Source organism: Rattus rattus, chromosome 11 (assembly GCF_011064425.1).
Source record: "Rattus rattus isolate New Zealand chromosome 11, Rrattus_CSIRO_v1, whole genome shotgun sequence".
Classification (NCBI taxonomy): Eukaryota; Metazoa; Chordata; class Mammalia; order Rodentia; family Muridae; genus Rattus; species Rattus rattus.
Genome location: NC_046164.1, coordinates 84811847 through 84829873, shown reverse-complemented (window position 1 = coordinate 84829873; position 18027 = coordinate 84811847). Strand labels below are relative to the sequence as shown.

General features: G+C 39.5%; 1 pseudogene; it reads left to right on the top strand.

Moving 5' to 3' along the window:
• The window catches only part of LOC116912045, a 43985-nt pseudogene extending 32259 nt beyond the window's left edge, over window positions 1-11726 (top strand).
• The last annotated feature ends 6301 nt before the right edge of the window (window positions 11727-18027 follow it).

Sequence of the window (18027 nt, the reverse complement as noted above, 5' to 3'; positions counted from 1 at the left end):
AACGTTGCTCACCTTGGCGTTGGCAGAGAGGAGCTCTTTGGATCCAAAGGTTTGTGACAGAAGTTGGCTCAGTATCTTGATAGATACTAACATACAAGGAGAAAGCCATTTCCCACCCAACCAAAAAAACATGCCAACTGGATATGATATCTTTTACTTCACTATAATGCTTATTTGATATATATATATATATATAATTTTATTTTATCTTCATATTTTCTAAATTAAAAAATTAATACTTTTAGCATGTATACTTTAGTACTTCATACTTAATTCCACACAATACCTTATGTTTCATTAGAAAATGCCCTTATACCTGACATTCTTCCAATACACAATGTGTTCTCTGCTCCTTTCCATTCCTGTCTTATATTTTACTTCTTTTTCTTACCCTATGCCTTTTTTCTTTCTTTCCTATCTCCCATTCACTTTATTATTCAAGTATCTACAGACTTCCACATTTTCCACATCCCAGCATCCCTGTCTTTAAACCTTATAGAGATCTAAATTAAGAGTCGTGTCTCCTCTAGCTAATGGTGACGCTGTCAAGCTACTGTAAAGGGCTTCTACTGCGTTGGACTTCTCCACTGAGTATGAATCCACATGAAGTCAATTGTTCAGGAAGATCACAGAAAATAAGAGAAATAAATGCAGTGGATAAATGTTGTCTCCCTTTGGCCTCACCACTGGGGTGTGAGAATGTAGCTTGGACGTGTGAAGCAGGAGACTATAGATTGCATTAACCCTACGTCACCATTGGATGCTGGGCTTGTGGGAATGGCCAGTGCACTGCTCGGTGGGTGGGAGACTATAGGCTGGGGCCTCAGTCTGAGTGAGAAGTGAGATGTAGGCTGAGGCCAAAGCTGGGGCTCCCTGACTCTTGGACATCCAGTCGCTGCTTGAAATTATATAGACTTTGGACAGAGAGGACCATGTGGGCCTGTAAGGAGAAGCCCCATGCCAAGGGTTCCCAAATTCCTGGACTCCCAGACTCCATTAGAAGTTGTAGGGAGTTGGGAACAGACGGGATCACAGACTGAGGATGGTGAATCAGAGTAGGGTAAGGGAAATTCCAGTTTAGCTCAGTGGCAATGAGTCCAGAGACATGGAGGGGCCTTCTGCAGAAGACTTAGGCATCTCTGCTCTGTACACAAAGACGTTCTCCACGTTCCCATGGCGGGTCTTAATGAAGGAGATGGTCCATGCTTATCCATGCCACTTATTGACTGTTCATCATGGAAAATGGGTGCATACCACCTTTTCAGGGTGGAGAAGAGATTAAATACCTTTTCTAAGAAGGAGTGGCCAGGAAGCGAAGCTTATTGGCTAAATCCTCAGGGCCTCTAAATACCTTATTAATATGGAAAACTCTGTTGTGGGCTACGTGCACATTGGTCACATCCCTCTGTGGTGAGTGTGGTCATGTGTCCTGGCCCAGGAATCTTTGTAGGGAACAGAGAGACAACTGCCATCCTCACATGGGTACCTGGGTGCTGGGGGTCTCTGAACCCGCTCAACCTTACCAAGTTTCCTGGCACGGTCCACTGCCCCATAGATAAGGAACGCACGGTACAATCCTGAGAGTATATCCACCTCAGCAGACCCACAAAGCACACAGAGACAAGAAGAAGCTCTAGGCGTTACTCTACTATGTCGTCCATACATGATTACACTGATCCAGTACTGGGAAGTGCAAATGATGGAATAGCTGCAGTGCCCTGAAATATTTCCTGAAAGACTTCTGGAATGAACCATGACTACAAAACAGACTCATTATCAACCCCAGGGAAGGTGGTTCCTAAATCACTTTCAGATTTATACAGAAATTCGCACAAGTAGGTGGAAGATTTGTAACTCGGAAGGAGGATTTGAAAACACAAAGGAACAATTCACAAAAGTAATTGAGATTCTACAAAAGAAGCAAATAAAAATTCTAGAAACAAAATAATCGATAAAATAAAGCAGAAAGCAGCCTCAAAAGATCAAGGCAAGGCAGACAAATAAATTTCAGAGTTAGAAGACAATGATTGACAGTGTTTGGAAATGACATTGTATGCAAAGAAAAGTAATGGACATAACAGAGGCTTCTAAGAAAGTTTGGAGCCATCCGGTGGGTCAAACCTAGGACTGCAAGGAACAGAGGAAGTGGAATTTTGATCTTCAATTTTATTTTTCTTACCTGTAGCATACTATTCCATTATATAAACACACCATGCTTTCATTACTCGTTCATCAGTTGATGGATATCTTGGTTGCTCCCATTCCCTGGTGATTGTGAACAGACCAGCAGTGACCAGGAAGCAACAGCCATGTCTGTAGTAGGATGTGGAGTCCTTCAGGCATACAGCCAAGTGATATGGCTGGATCATTGGTTGATCTATTCCCAGCTTCTGGAGGGACACTCACTCTGATTTGAATCCTATCTGTACCAGTTTGTGCTCCCATGAGCAGTGAACACGTCTTCATCTTTCCTCACATCCATGCCAGCATCTGTTACCTTATTTTAATTTCATTTACTTTGCCTGGTATGATGAGTTCTCAGAGCAGTTTTGATATACAGTCCCTTCATGGATGTTAATCATTTCCCAGGGACTAAACCATCAACCAGAGTACACACGGAGAGACCCATGGCTCCAGCAGCATATGGAGCAGAGGATAGCCCTATCTGATATCAATGGGAGGAGAGGCCCTTAGTCCTGTGAAGGCTGGATGTCCCAGTATAGGGGAATGCCAGGCAGTGAGGTGGCAGTGGGTGGGTGGGTGGGAGCACTGTCATAAAAACAGGGAAGAGGGGATGGAATAGGGGATTTGCAGGGCGGAAACCAAGAAAGCGATAACATTTGAAATGTAAACAAATAAAATATCCACTTTAAAAAAATCCTGAAAATTCTCAGACATTGGTGGTTTTTTTTTTCTTTCTTCTTTTTTTCTTTTAGAAATTGCTGCTTATTTCCATGCCCCACTTTTAAAGTGGGTTTATTTATTTCCCCATGTGTACTCTGCCTAGTAACTGAAGTTGTGGTATCCTTTCTGTGCAGAAAGTTTTTTTTTTTCATGAGGTCCAATTTGTTGTTTGTCTTAATGCTCATGTTAATGGTATACAGTTCAGAAAGTTTTTTTCCACTGCAAATAGTTCGGTCTATATCCTACTCCGTCCTCTGTCATCGACAGCTATTAGGTCTTATGATAACATCCTTGATGTCTTTGGAGTTGAGTTTTATATAGAGTGACAAAGAATCATTGAGTTTCATATTTCTAGATATACTATCCAATCTGACAAGTACATTATGCAAAAGCTGTGTTATTTTCAAAGCATATTGTTAGTATTGTTGAGAAAAATCAGTTGGCTTTAGGGGTGTATGTAGGCATATATGTAGGTTTTTAATTATATCCAATTGAATAATGAATCCTGTCTTTATGAGAGTACCATGCTGTTTTAATTACTATAGCTCTTTAGTATAACTTGAAATTTAGGATGTTAACACCCCTCTTGGATTTGTTTGTTAATTTTGAGGATTGTTTAGCTGTCATGGGCCTTCTGTATTTTCATTTGAAAATTAATGTTTTTTCTTTTACATTCTGTAAAGAATTTCATTAGACTTTTGATGGAAATTGTGTTGTATCTTTAGATTGCTTTTGGCAGAATAGCTGCTTCTCCAATCTATAACTATAAGAAGTCTTCCCTTTTTTTTGTATCTTCAGTTTTCATTGTTCAAGGCTTTCACCTCCTTCGATTAGATATAACCCGAGACTTTTATTGTTGCTGGTGATTTCTTTCTCAGTGATTCTCTCTTGTATATAACAAGAGTACTGGTGTGTGTGTGTGTGTGTGTGTGTGTGTGTGTGTGTGTGTGTGTGTGTGTGTGTGTGTATTGCATCCCACTACTCTGCTGAATGTCTTTATCAGTACATCAGTACCGTATGAGTGTTTTGGTGCATGTTTGGAGTCTGTAATGCATAGAATCATATCACCTACAGATAAAAATGTTTTTGGTTTCTTCCTTTTCTATTCATATCCCCTTTATTGTCTTCACTCAGGATGATGCTTTAGGTACTACATCTCCGTGCATGGAAGCTCTTTGTTTGTTTGCTTTATTTGTGTGATTATATGTTTTATTTGTTGGTCTTCTTTACTGAGCCACAGAGCCTTCATATAAAATTGATGCCTGTACCCATATGTTGAAAAGATTTTCCTGCCTTTTTCAAGCAATTTTGGGCAATTAAGTCTTATTTTGAAGTTGTGGAACCATTTTCAGTTGACTTTTCTACAAGGTGAGAGGTAAGGATCTCCTTTTGTTTTTCTGTGTGTTGAAATCCAATTTTCACACTAATATTTGTTGAAGGTACAGTCGCTCTCTTAGGAAACATTTTTGGTATTTTCATCAAAATGCTGGTAAGTATATGAAAATACCTTTAGGAAACACTTTAATTTATATACTATTTAGAAAATAATATTTGCTTGGTGAAATGGTCTAGGAAGTGAAAGTCTTCTACCAAATCCTAGGCATATGAGGCTGATCACTGGAACTCATATAAAACTGGAAGAAGAGGACAATGTTGCCCTTTGATCTGTACACATGTGTGGTGATACACCAGTCCCCTCTCATACATCATACATGCAGGCACAAACACACAGAGGTGGTGATAATAAGTCATCTTTTCTAGATACTTAAACTAAACTAATTAATTGTCATAAACCATGGATGTGTACTGCAGGACATTTGAAGCTATTTTGCTGTGAAGCTGTGCTCTCCTTATTTGTGAACCACCTCCTTCCCATGCCTTCGTTACCACTGTTCTACACGGTTTCTTTAAGATCTGATAGCCCTCTAAAACCATCCATATAGTTTCATATCTGTGTGTACTTGAGCTGTGTACAATGGGTACATACAACTTTTTAACTTTTAATTCCTTCATTGTATACTTATAAATGTCAAATTTAGTTCCAAATCCTTTATCAGAAAAAATTTGTCTCCTACTATATACTTTTCTACTTTTGATTTCTGGTCCTCAGTGGTAACTCCAGTTGTCATTTCTTTTTTCTAGCATTTAACTGGTTTACCACTGAGCACACTTACATTGCCCTGTTGATCTATGGAAATTACTGTTTCATTCCTGATACAGAAGATGACAGTTTAATATTTTTACATTTCTCTTATCTATACCTACCATCTCCATGATAAAATTGTGACTTTCACCGCCATTAATGTTAAAAGTATATTGATTTTTCTAGTATTAAAATATTTGTGTACTTTCAATATTTGTCACATAAGATTATTTAATTCATTTTAGTTTTTATGATTTTACTTTAAATTATTTCTTTTTATAATTATTATATAATTATATAACCTAGCTCCCTTTTCCTTCCTCCAAATCCTCCCATCTACCCCTTCCTGCACTCTTTCAAGTTCATGGATTCTTTTTTCATTAGTTGTTACATATGTATGTATGTGTGTGTGTGAATGTGTGTGTATGTGTGTGTACCTGCATGTGTATTGCTATATACCTAAATAACACCTATATAATTTGTATGATGTAACTTGTATACGTATGTTTGTTTTCAAGACTGACTAATTGGTATTGGAAAGCCAATTGGTGTGCTCTTCTCTGGGAAAAACTATTTTTCCTTACCTTAGCATTTCTTAGTTGCCTGTGGAGGACTGAGGCCTTTAATAGGCTCTCCTCAGCTCACATTAACATGTAGATTGTGCTGTGTTTTCATAATATGTGCACCGTGTTTTATTTTCTCCCATCAGACTTCCTCATTTGAGGCATGATTTAGCTCTTCATTGTTATTCTGCTGTTTATTACTGCATATAATTTTTAAACTTTGTACTAAGTGTGCTGTGGAACCATGAAATTCTGTAATTCTGAGACTATTATAAGTCTACCACAGATGTGACCCACCGTAGAAATACCAGGTGAGGCCACTGATCTCTTTCTATGTAAAATCAATTCTGAGTACCATACATTGATATTGAAGACATTCACTCTGTGGAAAATTCCACATTCGTGTTTATAAATTGAGTTATGAAAAAAATCTCTCATGTTTTAATTCAATGTAATAGTAAGAGAAACTTGTTATAGTGCACAATCCCTACAGCACTTTTCTGTAGTTGTTGAGATTTTATCATACAAGCAAGGAACACACAGATCTATGTATGAATAATGAACTGCTCCTAACACAGAAAGGCTGAAAGAGATTTTGTCTTTTTAAATGTTAGCCTTGAGAATTCTGATCCTTCTGAAGTTACTCTAGTAAGTGCTTATTTTCACCCAATTTCATTTTTTTGTGTTGTGTTTTTACCAGCAAGAGAATTTTGTGTTTTTAAAAACATTTCTGTTTTAAGTTAACATATTGCAAAATCGTTTTTCCTGTGGTTGCTATAGGCTTTGAAATTGTGAATCATTCCCATCTGTGATCTTGTCCCTGTAAAGATTATAGTTGACAAGTTGATAACAATGGTGATTGTATAACAGGCATTGCAACTTTGCATCAGGAAAACATGAAAATATTTCATACAAAAGCACATGGAACACTAGGAAATGTGTGTGACATTAAGTGCTTACCAACCAGGTGTAAAAATAACAGAAATGAAGAAATGAAGACTTTGGAAGAAAAATATAACTCACCAAAAGGATCCAGAAGGTGGAAATTAGAGGGGAAAGTCCAACTGATGGAATTACCATCACCACAGAAAATGAATTACTGCAAAATCTTTCTATGAAAAAGCAGAAAATAGATGAACAATATTCATGCGATACCAAGAAATAAAAAAGGGGAGAAAACAGTCGGGAAAGTGGATGAAAGATTAGAAGGGCAGAGTGATAAAAAGGAAGGATAAACTTCTCAAATAAGGAAGAGCAGCAACTATGGAAACCAAGATGGATAACATCAGTTTTCTGGAAAAATACGAACTACCAAGTGTCCACGAAGAAATATTTTTAATCCTTTTTATGTTCTGAATTTCTTTTTTACATTTTTGAGAGTTTTATACGTGAGTATTTACATCATTTCCCTCACTCTTTCTTCACTTTCTCAAACTTATGACTTTTAAAATTATTATTACACACACATGTGCACACGTGCGCGTGCGCACACACACACACACACACACACACACACACACACACACAGAGGACATTTAAAGTTACTTAAAATTTCAGCATGCAGGTGAAAAATTAAGGAAGTATTTTAAAAAACATATTCTACTGAGAAGGGCTCACAGACCATGTCTCAATGCATAAATTTTAAATTTATTAATTTTGACAATGTTATATAGGGCACAAAACAGTTATAAATCTCCCTTTTACATTTATGATTCTAGTAAAATTGTAATAATGTAAGTTATGGTAGCATTGAAGGTAAGACTATAGAAAATTAGAGTATGGAAATGCAGAGCTAAAGTAAAATTCTAGCAAAAGAATCAAGAAATTCAAGAGTGCAACAATTTAATCAAGGAGGCTTCACAATCAGAGAAATTTTTGGGCTGGGAGTTGGATTTCTGGGTAAAGCCTTTCCTGGGCAAATATAAGGACCTGATTTCATATTCCCAGAAGCCACATAAAAGTATCTTGTGATAATGTGTGTCTATAATCCCAGTCTTACTACAGTAAGATGGGAGGTAGAGAGTAAAGAATCCCCAGACGCTTGATGACCATCTAGCCATGTTTACATGGAGTCCACCAAAAGGCACAGGTTAAAGGGCAGAACTAACACCTGAGATCGTCCTCTACTTCAGCATGTAGGCGGCAGTACAGACAATACCTGCATTTTTATACACAACACCTTCAACACACACACACACACACACACACACACACACACACACACACTCAGGCAGCAAAAGTTCAAGATATTAAGATGGACATTAAGTAATCCTCTGAATCAACCAATTACAGAATCGAAATATAACTGTGTCCATTTGATGTTGAAAAGTTATCTCATGAATTATAGAATCAATTCCGTTTATCGCTACAATTAAATCAATAGCATTGATAGTGGATTTAGCCCTCTTCATAGATAGTTTAAAATGAAGACATTTTCACTACTTTTCAACAGACGGAATTGTAGAATATCAAAAGAAAAATAGCCTTTAAAACATTACAAAGGTAATGTATCTCATATACAGAAGAATGGCCCTCTTTCAACAAATACCTTAAAAATACTGGCAAGTAGAATAATTCATGTCATATTTTTCCTGGGGCGATAAGAGTCAATTTCTGTTCATTACAAACTAAACAGGTAGTAATATCAACAGACCCCACAGTTGGGCTATGTTCTTCCTCCAGGAGTTCTCCAGTTGAAGTCCTCAATTGTGTCTAATCACTTTTCTGTGTCTACCAGTCATTGCTATGTCTGAACTCTGAGCCCTTCCTAACCCTTTTATAACAATCTGTAACCTTTAGTTATAACACACAACACAGCACAACACAAAGCACACACACAACACTATGTGAAATATTGTAGAATGTGAGAATTAATATTAATAATTCAGATTGGAATTAAAGAATGCATAATTGCCAGTGGCAGTTCAACTCAGTTTCAAAGAAATGATAACCAAAAGTGCTTGGTAAACTGAAGACAAGGACAACAACTTAGTTTGTGAATTTATTGTCATTCAATAAATTCTGACTTGTGGCTAGGCATAAATGTGTCTGTCTACATATAGGCATGTATAAACACATGTCAGGGTTTTTAGCATAGTGCATTCATGATGAGGAAAATATTAGTCAACTTTGGGATAACCATTAAAAATTAAAAACAGAATAATAAATTATATGAGGGGAAAAATAAAATCAGGAGGTTAGACCAACCATACTCAAAATACTCCGTTAAGAGGTGAAAAGGCGGGGTTGGGGATTTAGCTCAGTGGCAGAGCGCTTGCCTAGGAAGCGCAAGGCCCTGGGTTGGATCCCCAGCTCGAAAAAAAAAAAAAAAAAAAAAAAAAAAAAAAAGAAAAAAAAAAAAAAAAGAAGAGGTGAAAAGGCCCAAAATGATAAAACAGAAACAAAAACTCAAATAACAAATGCAAACAATAAAACAATAAAAATCAAATGAAAAATATGTGAGGGATGAGAATTTCAGTACTGCAATTATGACAAATATAACAGAAATAAAATGAGTATTTTGTAGTATTCAAAAATGTAATTTTAATTGATACAGGATCTCATATAGCCCAGCTTGGCATTCAAACTCACAGTGTAGCCAAGGGTGACTCTGACCTTTTGATTCTCCTGTATCCAATTCCACAATCAAAGAGCACAAACATGTACCACTGTACCTACATCAATGAAGTTACACAAATTTAAAATTAATTGACCTGTCTCTAAATCACATAGTTATAGTGACCAATTTCATGCTGTGGCTGATGACTGTTATACTGAAAAACATCAATATGGAATGTTTCTGATATGGGAATATAGAGGTGTTCAAGCTTTTATCTATTGTTAAGGAGTCATAGCTTGCAGGGACAAGGATTCTGGAAACTAACCAGTCTCTAAAGCTATCTTGAACCAGTGACTTTTGGGTTCTGTCACACAGAATACAGTTGTTGAGTAGAGTTCAGAAGAAAACCAAAAATAATAAGTCAAAAACTCCAAGCGAGCATGGATTCGAGAAAAATAACCAATACCAAAGCAAATGGTTTTCATGGGAGCAGTTTAGAAGAGTTCTTAGTCACAGATGCTAAATAAAACCATTATGACTAAGTTTAAACAGTTCAAAGTCGTCATAAATGTACTTTAAGAGTACTACAGCAAAAGCTGAACAAAATAGAGAAGTAAATTTAGTATACGGAACTGAATTCAATAAAGAGATTCACTGGAGAAAAACAAACTGAAAGGATGATCAAGATAAAAAGCTCAGTCAGCCAAATTAAAGGAATAGTGGAAAGTCTCACCAACAGAATGGGTCAGAATGGTGAGTCTGAAGCTGGGTAGAACTAGTTAATATTAATAAAAAATATCAAACATATGAATAGAACATGAGAAATCTTTGGGATATCACAAAAAGATCAACCTCATGAATCGTGTGAGTAAAAGAAGGAAAAATTACATGAGAGAGGCATAGAAACTATTTTCTATAAACTTACACAAGAAGAAAATTTCTAAGCATAGAAGACACTGGAAGGAAAACTACAAACTAAAGAAAAAGATAAACACAGTCAAGTGTCCATAGAGGAAAAATAGACAATACTAAGACACTTGATCTGAAAAAAAATGTGCAACATGACATAAAAAGAAAACCCAAAATGATTATGAAATTATACATATCCTTCAATTAAAACTCTAAATATTCCATACATGTCCTTATCTCATTTAGAATGATATTTTCAAGTTCCATCCATTTGCCTGAACAATTCATGATGTCTTTGTTCTTAGTAGTTGAATACCATTCTATTGTGCAGATGGACCACATTTTTTTATCCATTCTTCAGTTGAGGGACGTCTAGGTTGCTTCCAGTTTCTACTATGAATAAAGCTGCTATGAATGTAGTTGAGAAAGTGTCTTTGTGGGATGGTGGAGCATCTTTTGTATATATTCCTAGGAGGTATAGCTGGGTCTTGAGGTAGAACTATTTTCAGTTTTCTGAGAAATGCCAAAGTGGTTGTACAAGTTTGCACTCCCACCAGCAATGGAGGAGCGTGGCCCTTGCTCTACATTCTTGCCAGCATCTGTTTTCACTTGAGTTTTGTTCTTAGCCATTCTGATGTGTATAAGACAGTACCTCAGAATTGTTTTGATTTGCGTTTTCCTGATGACTAAAGACTTTGAACATTTCTATAAGGGCTTCTCAGCCATTTGAGATTCCTCTGTTGAGAATTCTCTCTTTTAGCTCTGTACCCCATTTTTAAATTGGGTTATTTAGGCTGTTAGTGTCAAACTTCTTGAGTTCCTTATTAATTATGGATATTAGCCCTCCATCAGGTGTAAGGTTGGTAAAGATCCTTTCCCAAGCTGTAGGCTGCCAAATTGTCCTATTGACAGTGTCCTTTGTCTTACAGAAGCTTTTCAGTTTCAAGGGGTCCCATTTTTTAATTGTTGATTCTGGAGTCTGAGATCTGTTCAAGAAATTGCCTCCTGTACCCAGGCGTGAAGGCTATTTCCTGCTTTCTCTTCTATGAGATTTAGTGTATCCTGTTTTATGCTGAGGTCTGTAATGAGGCACTTGGACGTGAGTGTTGTTCACGGTGAAATGAAGATGCTTGAGTCTCACGTAGAAGGGGGAATAAAATAATCATAAGAGTTCGAGTGAGAGTCAAAGCACAGCAGCTGGAGGAATCAGACGGTTGCCAGGTCAGCCATGTCATCTGAGTCTCCTTCGCTGCCACCATAGCCCCCACACATGAGACTTCTGTAGGGCTATTGGATACCCCTTGTGCCCAGCATTGTTCTTCATCCACGATGAAGGGCAATGTGGTCCCTAGCCCTCTGCCTACCTGCTAGACACTTCTCAGTGATGGTGCAGGCTTTGCAGGGCCCTGACTACAAAGGAGACTGTAAATGCTTCTGCCGTTCCAAGGGTCATGGCTTCATCATCCTTGTTGATGGTGGTCCTGACATCTTCCTGCACATCTCTGATGTGGAAGGGGAGTATGTTCCGGTGGAAGGTGATGAGGTCATCTATGAGGTATGCTCTATCCTGCCCAAGAATGAGAAACTCACCCACCTGGCACCAGGGACCACACATGAGACTTGGTTCAGGCACATCATCGGCTCCTAGGGACCTGCAAAACGTCCTTCTCCTGGGCTTGAGGGAGACTTTAGGGGAAGAAGGAGCAGAGCCATCCTGGATATAACATTCTACCATACAAGATGGTTATGGCGAGCATGGTCCCTTTCAAGCATTTCCTGGGGGGAAGGAGTGGCGGGCAGGCAAGAGGTGCTCTCAGCCACCATTACAGCCTCCATTGCAACAAGCTCTCACTGTCTAAAAAGCATTAAAAGCATATGAAAAGGAGAGACACCTCTGGAGGCTGAGTGGAGAGGGTGCAGTCCCACTGGGGTAGGCCAAACGTGCTATTTTCCCAAATGCCCCCTTCAGCTCAAGCCCATAAGGACTACTCTTGGAACTAGAAACAAATCCTGAGATTGATTTGGTCCCCTGAGGGATGTCACCAGCTGGCCCCATGAGACTTTCTATGACCCAATGCCCTAACTTGAGACCAGGTCAGTCCACCCTCAGCCTGGCTGGTTGGGTGAGAGCTGGCTTATATATGTGGTTTATGTATATGTGGAGCTTTTCAGGGGACTTTACCTTTTGGTGCCTTTGCAGCAGGTGTGTCTCCACCTTCTGGGAAAGTCTCTAATCCTTAGGAGCTCTGCCCTAGCACAGTAATCTGGGGCTGGGCACTGACCCGCCTCCTGAGAAGGCTGGTTTTCCCACTTGCTTCTAGGGATCAGGCAGCCTCCATGTGGCATTAAGGCTATCAGTAAAGTAATGCTGATGGTGGCTGTGGGGGTGGGAAAGAGAGCTCTGCAGGAAGGCCCCAGACAGAGGGTGGTGCTTATTTCAAAACAGAATCCAGGCTAGTGGTGCATGCCTGTAATTTGGGAGGCTGAAACAACATTCTGGGCCAGCCTAGGCTACAATCAGTGTCTCAAAACAAGAGCTGAGGGATATAGCTCAGTGGTAATGAGTGCTTTATTTAGCCCAGCATGCGCAGGAGTCTCCATTCCACTTCTAGCATAAACCGTAGGATAGTGACACTGACCCACAGGAGACAGGCAGCTTGCTTTCTGACGGCCCTGTAAGGCTAGGAACTGAAGGAGAAAAAAATATACCTTTGACTGGAAATCAAGGGTATATTCCTTAAGATGGGCCTAATGAAAGCCTAAAGGTCTTTTTTCCCCCTTTTCCCCAGCCCTTGAAGAGCCCAGAAGCCTGGAAATGCCAACATCACAGCGCTACGATGAAGCCACTGCCTGCATTGTTTCTTTTCGTTGTGTGTGTGTGTGTGGGCGGGGGGAGTCGGCTGGGGGAGGGAGTAGGTGGGAAGACAGGTTCCTGCTGTATTGTCCGGGCTAGCCCCACACTCTTAGTATCTTTCATCCCTTGGCTTCCTACTTGCTGAGGTCACATGTGTGCTTTCATTCCCTGCTGATTCTTTTTTTAATAGCTCAGACTCCCACACACTCCTGTGTTTGCTCCTGCCTGCAACACTGGAGATTTGTGCTTCAAATGAACTGATCCCCAGACTTTTTGCTGGTTGGCTTTGGCTGTGATTCAAATGTAGAAGTAGTTGGGCAATGAGTTTTGAAATGTAGTCGAGAATCCACTTGTCCGAACAGGGATGCCAATCCTACAGTGACAACGGTGGCCCAGTGGCCACTGAGTGCTGTGTCCATCCTAAAGGTACAAAGGTTGTGGTTCCTATCACACATATAGTGTGTGTCAGTGACCCAGCGTGGTTGGTAAAGGGTTTGAAGAATGCGGGTTCAATCCCCAGGTAAAGCTAGACATGGCGGCACACAATTAGGTAGTGCCAGAGCTGTGGAGGCTAAACCAGGTGGACGCCTAGGGTTTGCAACCTAGCCTATTTGGCGAGTTCGGGGTCAGTCAGAGAACCTATTTTTGTCTTTTGAAAAAGTGCCTAGCACCTAAGAAATGAAAATGGGTTGTCTCTGGTTTCCACATGCATGATGCACACAAAAATATGTGGGTAAACTTGTTAGGGTCTTGTGCATCTGGCTTCCCACCTTACCACCCAGTGTGACCATCTTTGTTGTTGAGCTACGATGGATTTTTTTTCTACTAGGAGAAAGGTGGCCTTTCCCCCACACCAGCCTTTGCTTACCAACCAGGCTCTCTTGGGGGCCAGACACCAGAAGTCTAAACTCACATTTTCCATGACCTAGAAAGGCGCCCTGAGACTGACAACCTTCTATGTCATCCCATTGTTCCTAGTGATCAATACAGCTTTGCTCTTACTCTGGTATGGTTAGACTTTGGGTGGCACATGGTTGACCTGCTAGTGAGCCCTGCCCACCACTGAGCTGGCAGCCCAGTTCTACTGCATGATGGCCTCTGCATTCTTCTGCCCACAGAACTCTTTGTGAAGGGCTTTTCTTGTAAGCCTGGAGACTTATTCCGGAACTGCAGGGTGTTGGAAAAGACCCCGCTCTGTTCAGACAGGGAGTATCAGCTTACAGATAAGGAGAGATCCCTGTTGCCAGTGCTGAAGATTGAGCAGGACCAACTCATTCTCAATAAAGTTTGTTTTGTGTTAGAAAAAGAAGAGTGAGATTGAGGGAGGGAACTGAGGGATATAGAGGATGGGAAGGAGAATGGCAAGAGGTTCAGGATCAGGTGTAGGAATGGATAAAAGAGATATCCAGATGGCTGTGAGAATAAATGGAAATGTGCAACTGACTAGCTGGTTGGAGAGGTGTGGGGTATCTCCAGGAAGTAACAGAGACATGGAATAAGGGAAGAACTCAAGATCAGGGGGAGTGATCTTATCTGTGACTCATGGCTTTAGGGATACAGAATCTGAAAAGGCCACCTCTTGTAGCCTCCAGTAGAGCAATAGGGACAACCAAACCACCCACAAAACTTTCTTCTCAAAATTTATACAAGAAATGCAGGGACATGAAATGGAGCAGAGTCTGATGGAATGGCTAACCAATAACTGGTCCAACTTGAGGCCCATTGCATGGGCAAGAACCATTTCCTGACACTGTTAATGATACTCTGTTACCATTAACACTGAGTGCAGTTACGCTTACACTCAGGAGGCTAGCATAACTGTCATTTGAGAGGCTCCACCCAGCCACTGACTCAGACAGGTGCAGACACCCACAGTCAAACAGTGGATGGAGCTTGGGGACTCTTATGGAAGAATAGGAGGAAAGATTGCAAACCCCAAGTAGGATAGGAACACCACAGAAATGCCAACAGAGTCAACTAACCTGGACCGTTGAGGCTCTCAGGGTCTGAGCCACCAAGCAAAAAGCATACACAGGCTAGACCTAGACCTCTCTGCACATATGCAGCAGATATGCAGCTTGTTCTTCATGTGGGTCCTGGACAACTGGAGTGTGGGTTATGCCAAAAGCTGTATCATGTCTGTGGGATATGTTCTTCTAGCTGGGCTGCCTTGTCTGGCCTTAGTGGGAGAGGATTTGCCAGAGTAGGAGGATACCTGAGGGGAAGGTTGCCCATCGTCTTAGAAGAGAATGGGAGGGGTTGGGGGAGGATTGTGGGAGGGGGTGAGCAGGACGGGGACATTGAATGAGATGTAAAATGAATAATTAAAAAACCCTCCTAATATTAATAGTCTCATTTCTCATTTCTCTGATAGACTATTTTGCCAAATAGAACAGCACATTGGGTATAAAAAAGACCCAACTTTTTGCTGCTACCCAGAAATGCACATCACTGTCAAAGATATATATATATATGTATATACATATATACACATATATACATATACGTATACGTATATGTGTATATATACATATATATCCCCTTAAGGTAAATAGAATGGAAAATGATATTCCAAACAAAAGAAAGGAGGGACAGACTGGAATAAGGCATCTGGTATCTGATGAAGTAGACTTCAAGCCAAGGCCAACCAGAAGAGATAAATGAGGTAATTTTATACTTAATAAGGAAGAAATTTTCAATAGTAATTATAATTTTAAACATAATCCCAAAGCATGAGTGCACACAGTCTCATAAACCAAATACTACTAGATATAGATACAGATTCACCCCAACTCAGGGATAGTGAGTGCATTCAATACCACACTCTCACCAGTGCACAGGTCGATGGAAAGGCAGTGAACAGAGAAACATAGAAATTAATGACATCGTAAATGAAATAAACATAACATACATCTGTGGAGCACTCCACCCAAACACTGTAGAATACACATCCTTCTCAGCAACCCAGGGAACTTCATTCAAAATACGCACAAAAGATAACACAAATCAACAAATACAGGAAAATTGAAATAGTGTGTGAATTCTCTTACCACAATGGAATAAAACTAGATATCAGCAGTAATAGAAAGGAAAGAAATCCCACAAACTATGGGAGATTAAACAAAACATTATTTGATGATAAATTCAGAGCATGAAATGAAAATGAAAACTCAGTATTCCTAAATCTCTGTGATAAAGGGGAGGCAGTCTTGGGATGAAAGTTCTCAGCAAAGTGTTTCTTCACTGGACAATTAGAGTACTCAAGTAAGCAACTCAGTTGTGTACCATAAGGTCTTGAAAATAAGAACAAAATAAATTTCAAAAGTGTAGGTGAGAAGAAAGAATTAAGAATTGGACAGAAATCAGTGAAATAGACATTAAATGAGAAGTATTGCTCTTTGAAAAGATAAAGACGATTGACAAACACTTATTCAAATTACAGAAAGAAAGAGGAAGATCATCCATATTAATACAATCAGAGGTGGAAAGAGACACATTACAGTAGATATTTCTGAAGTTAAGAAAATAATTAGGACCTACTTTAAAATCCCACACTCTACTTAATTAGAACAATCTAAAAGAAATAGGCAGATTTACTATAAAATTAAACCAGGATGAAATAAGTAATATAAATAGATTCATAACAAACAAGCAAGCTGAAATGGTAATTAAAAAAATCTCATAACTGAAACAGTTCAGCACCTGATGGACTCACAGGAGAATTCTAACAGATTTTAAAGAAGATCTAACACCAATACTAAGTAATTCATAGACTAGAAAAGGAAGAAGTGATTCCAGAATCTTTATGAAGCCTCATATGAAAATCAGATAAAGGCACATAAAATAGCAAATTATAGACTAATCTTCCTGATGACCACAAACGCAACAATTCTCAATAAAACACTGGCAAACTGAACCTAACACCACCTAATCAAGTTGGCTCTATTCCACAACCATAGGGATGGCTTAATGCAAATAAATCAATAAATGCAATCTATCACATAAACGGACTCAAAGAGAAATCCCCAAATCATCTCAATAGATGCAGAAAAGGCTTTTGGTAAAAATCCAAGTTTTATTTATGATGAAAACCATAATGAGGCTAGGGTTAAGGGGAGTATACTTCAACATAACATGGATTATATGTGTTGAAATCCATAAGCAACACCATACTAAATGGAGAAAACCTCAAAATACTCTCACCAAGATCATGAACATGACACAAATGGCCACTAGTCTATTCTTACTCAACATAGTACTTGAAGTCTTAGCTATTTCAACAATGGCAGAGAAAAGAATAAAAATGAACAGTAGAAGAAAAGATGAAAGGAAAGTATCCATTTTTAGAATGGCTAAGATCAAAAACTCAGGTGACAGCAATGCTGGCGAGGATGTGGAGAAAGGGGAACACTCCTCCATTGTTGGTGGGGTTGCAGACTGCTACAACCATTCTGGAAATCAGTCTGGAGGTTCCTCAGAAAATTGGACATTGAACTGCCTGAGGATCCAGCTATACCTCTCCTGGGCATATACCCAAAAGATGCCCCAACATATAAAAAAAGACACGTGCTCCACTATGTTCATCGCAGCCTTATTTATAATAGCCAGAAGCTGGAAAGAACCCAGATGCCCTTCAACAGAGGAATGGATACAGAAAATGTGGTACATCTACACAATGGAATATTACTCAGCTATCAAAAACAATGACTTTGTGAAATTCGAGGCAAATGGTTGGAACTGGAAACTATCATCCTGAGTGAGCTAACCCAATCACAGAAAGACATACATGGTATGTACTCATTGATAAGTGGCTATTAGCCCAAATGCTTGAATTACCCTAGATGCCTAGAACAAATGAAACTCAAGACGGATGATCAAAATGTGAATGCAGATCGCCCTGAGAGACACAGCCAGAATACAGCAAATACAGAGGCGTATGCCAGCAGGAAACCACTGAACTGAGAACAGGACCCTGTTGAAGGAATCAGAGAAAGAACTGGAAGAGCTTGAAGGAGCTCGAGACCCCATATGTACAGCAATGCCAACCAACCAGAGCTTCCAGGGACTAAGCCACTGCCCAAAGACTATACATGGA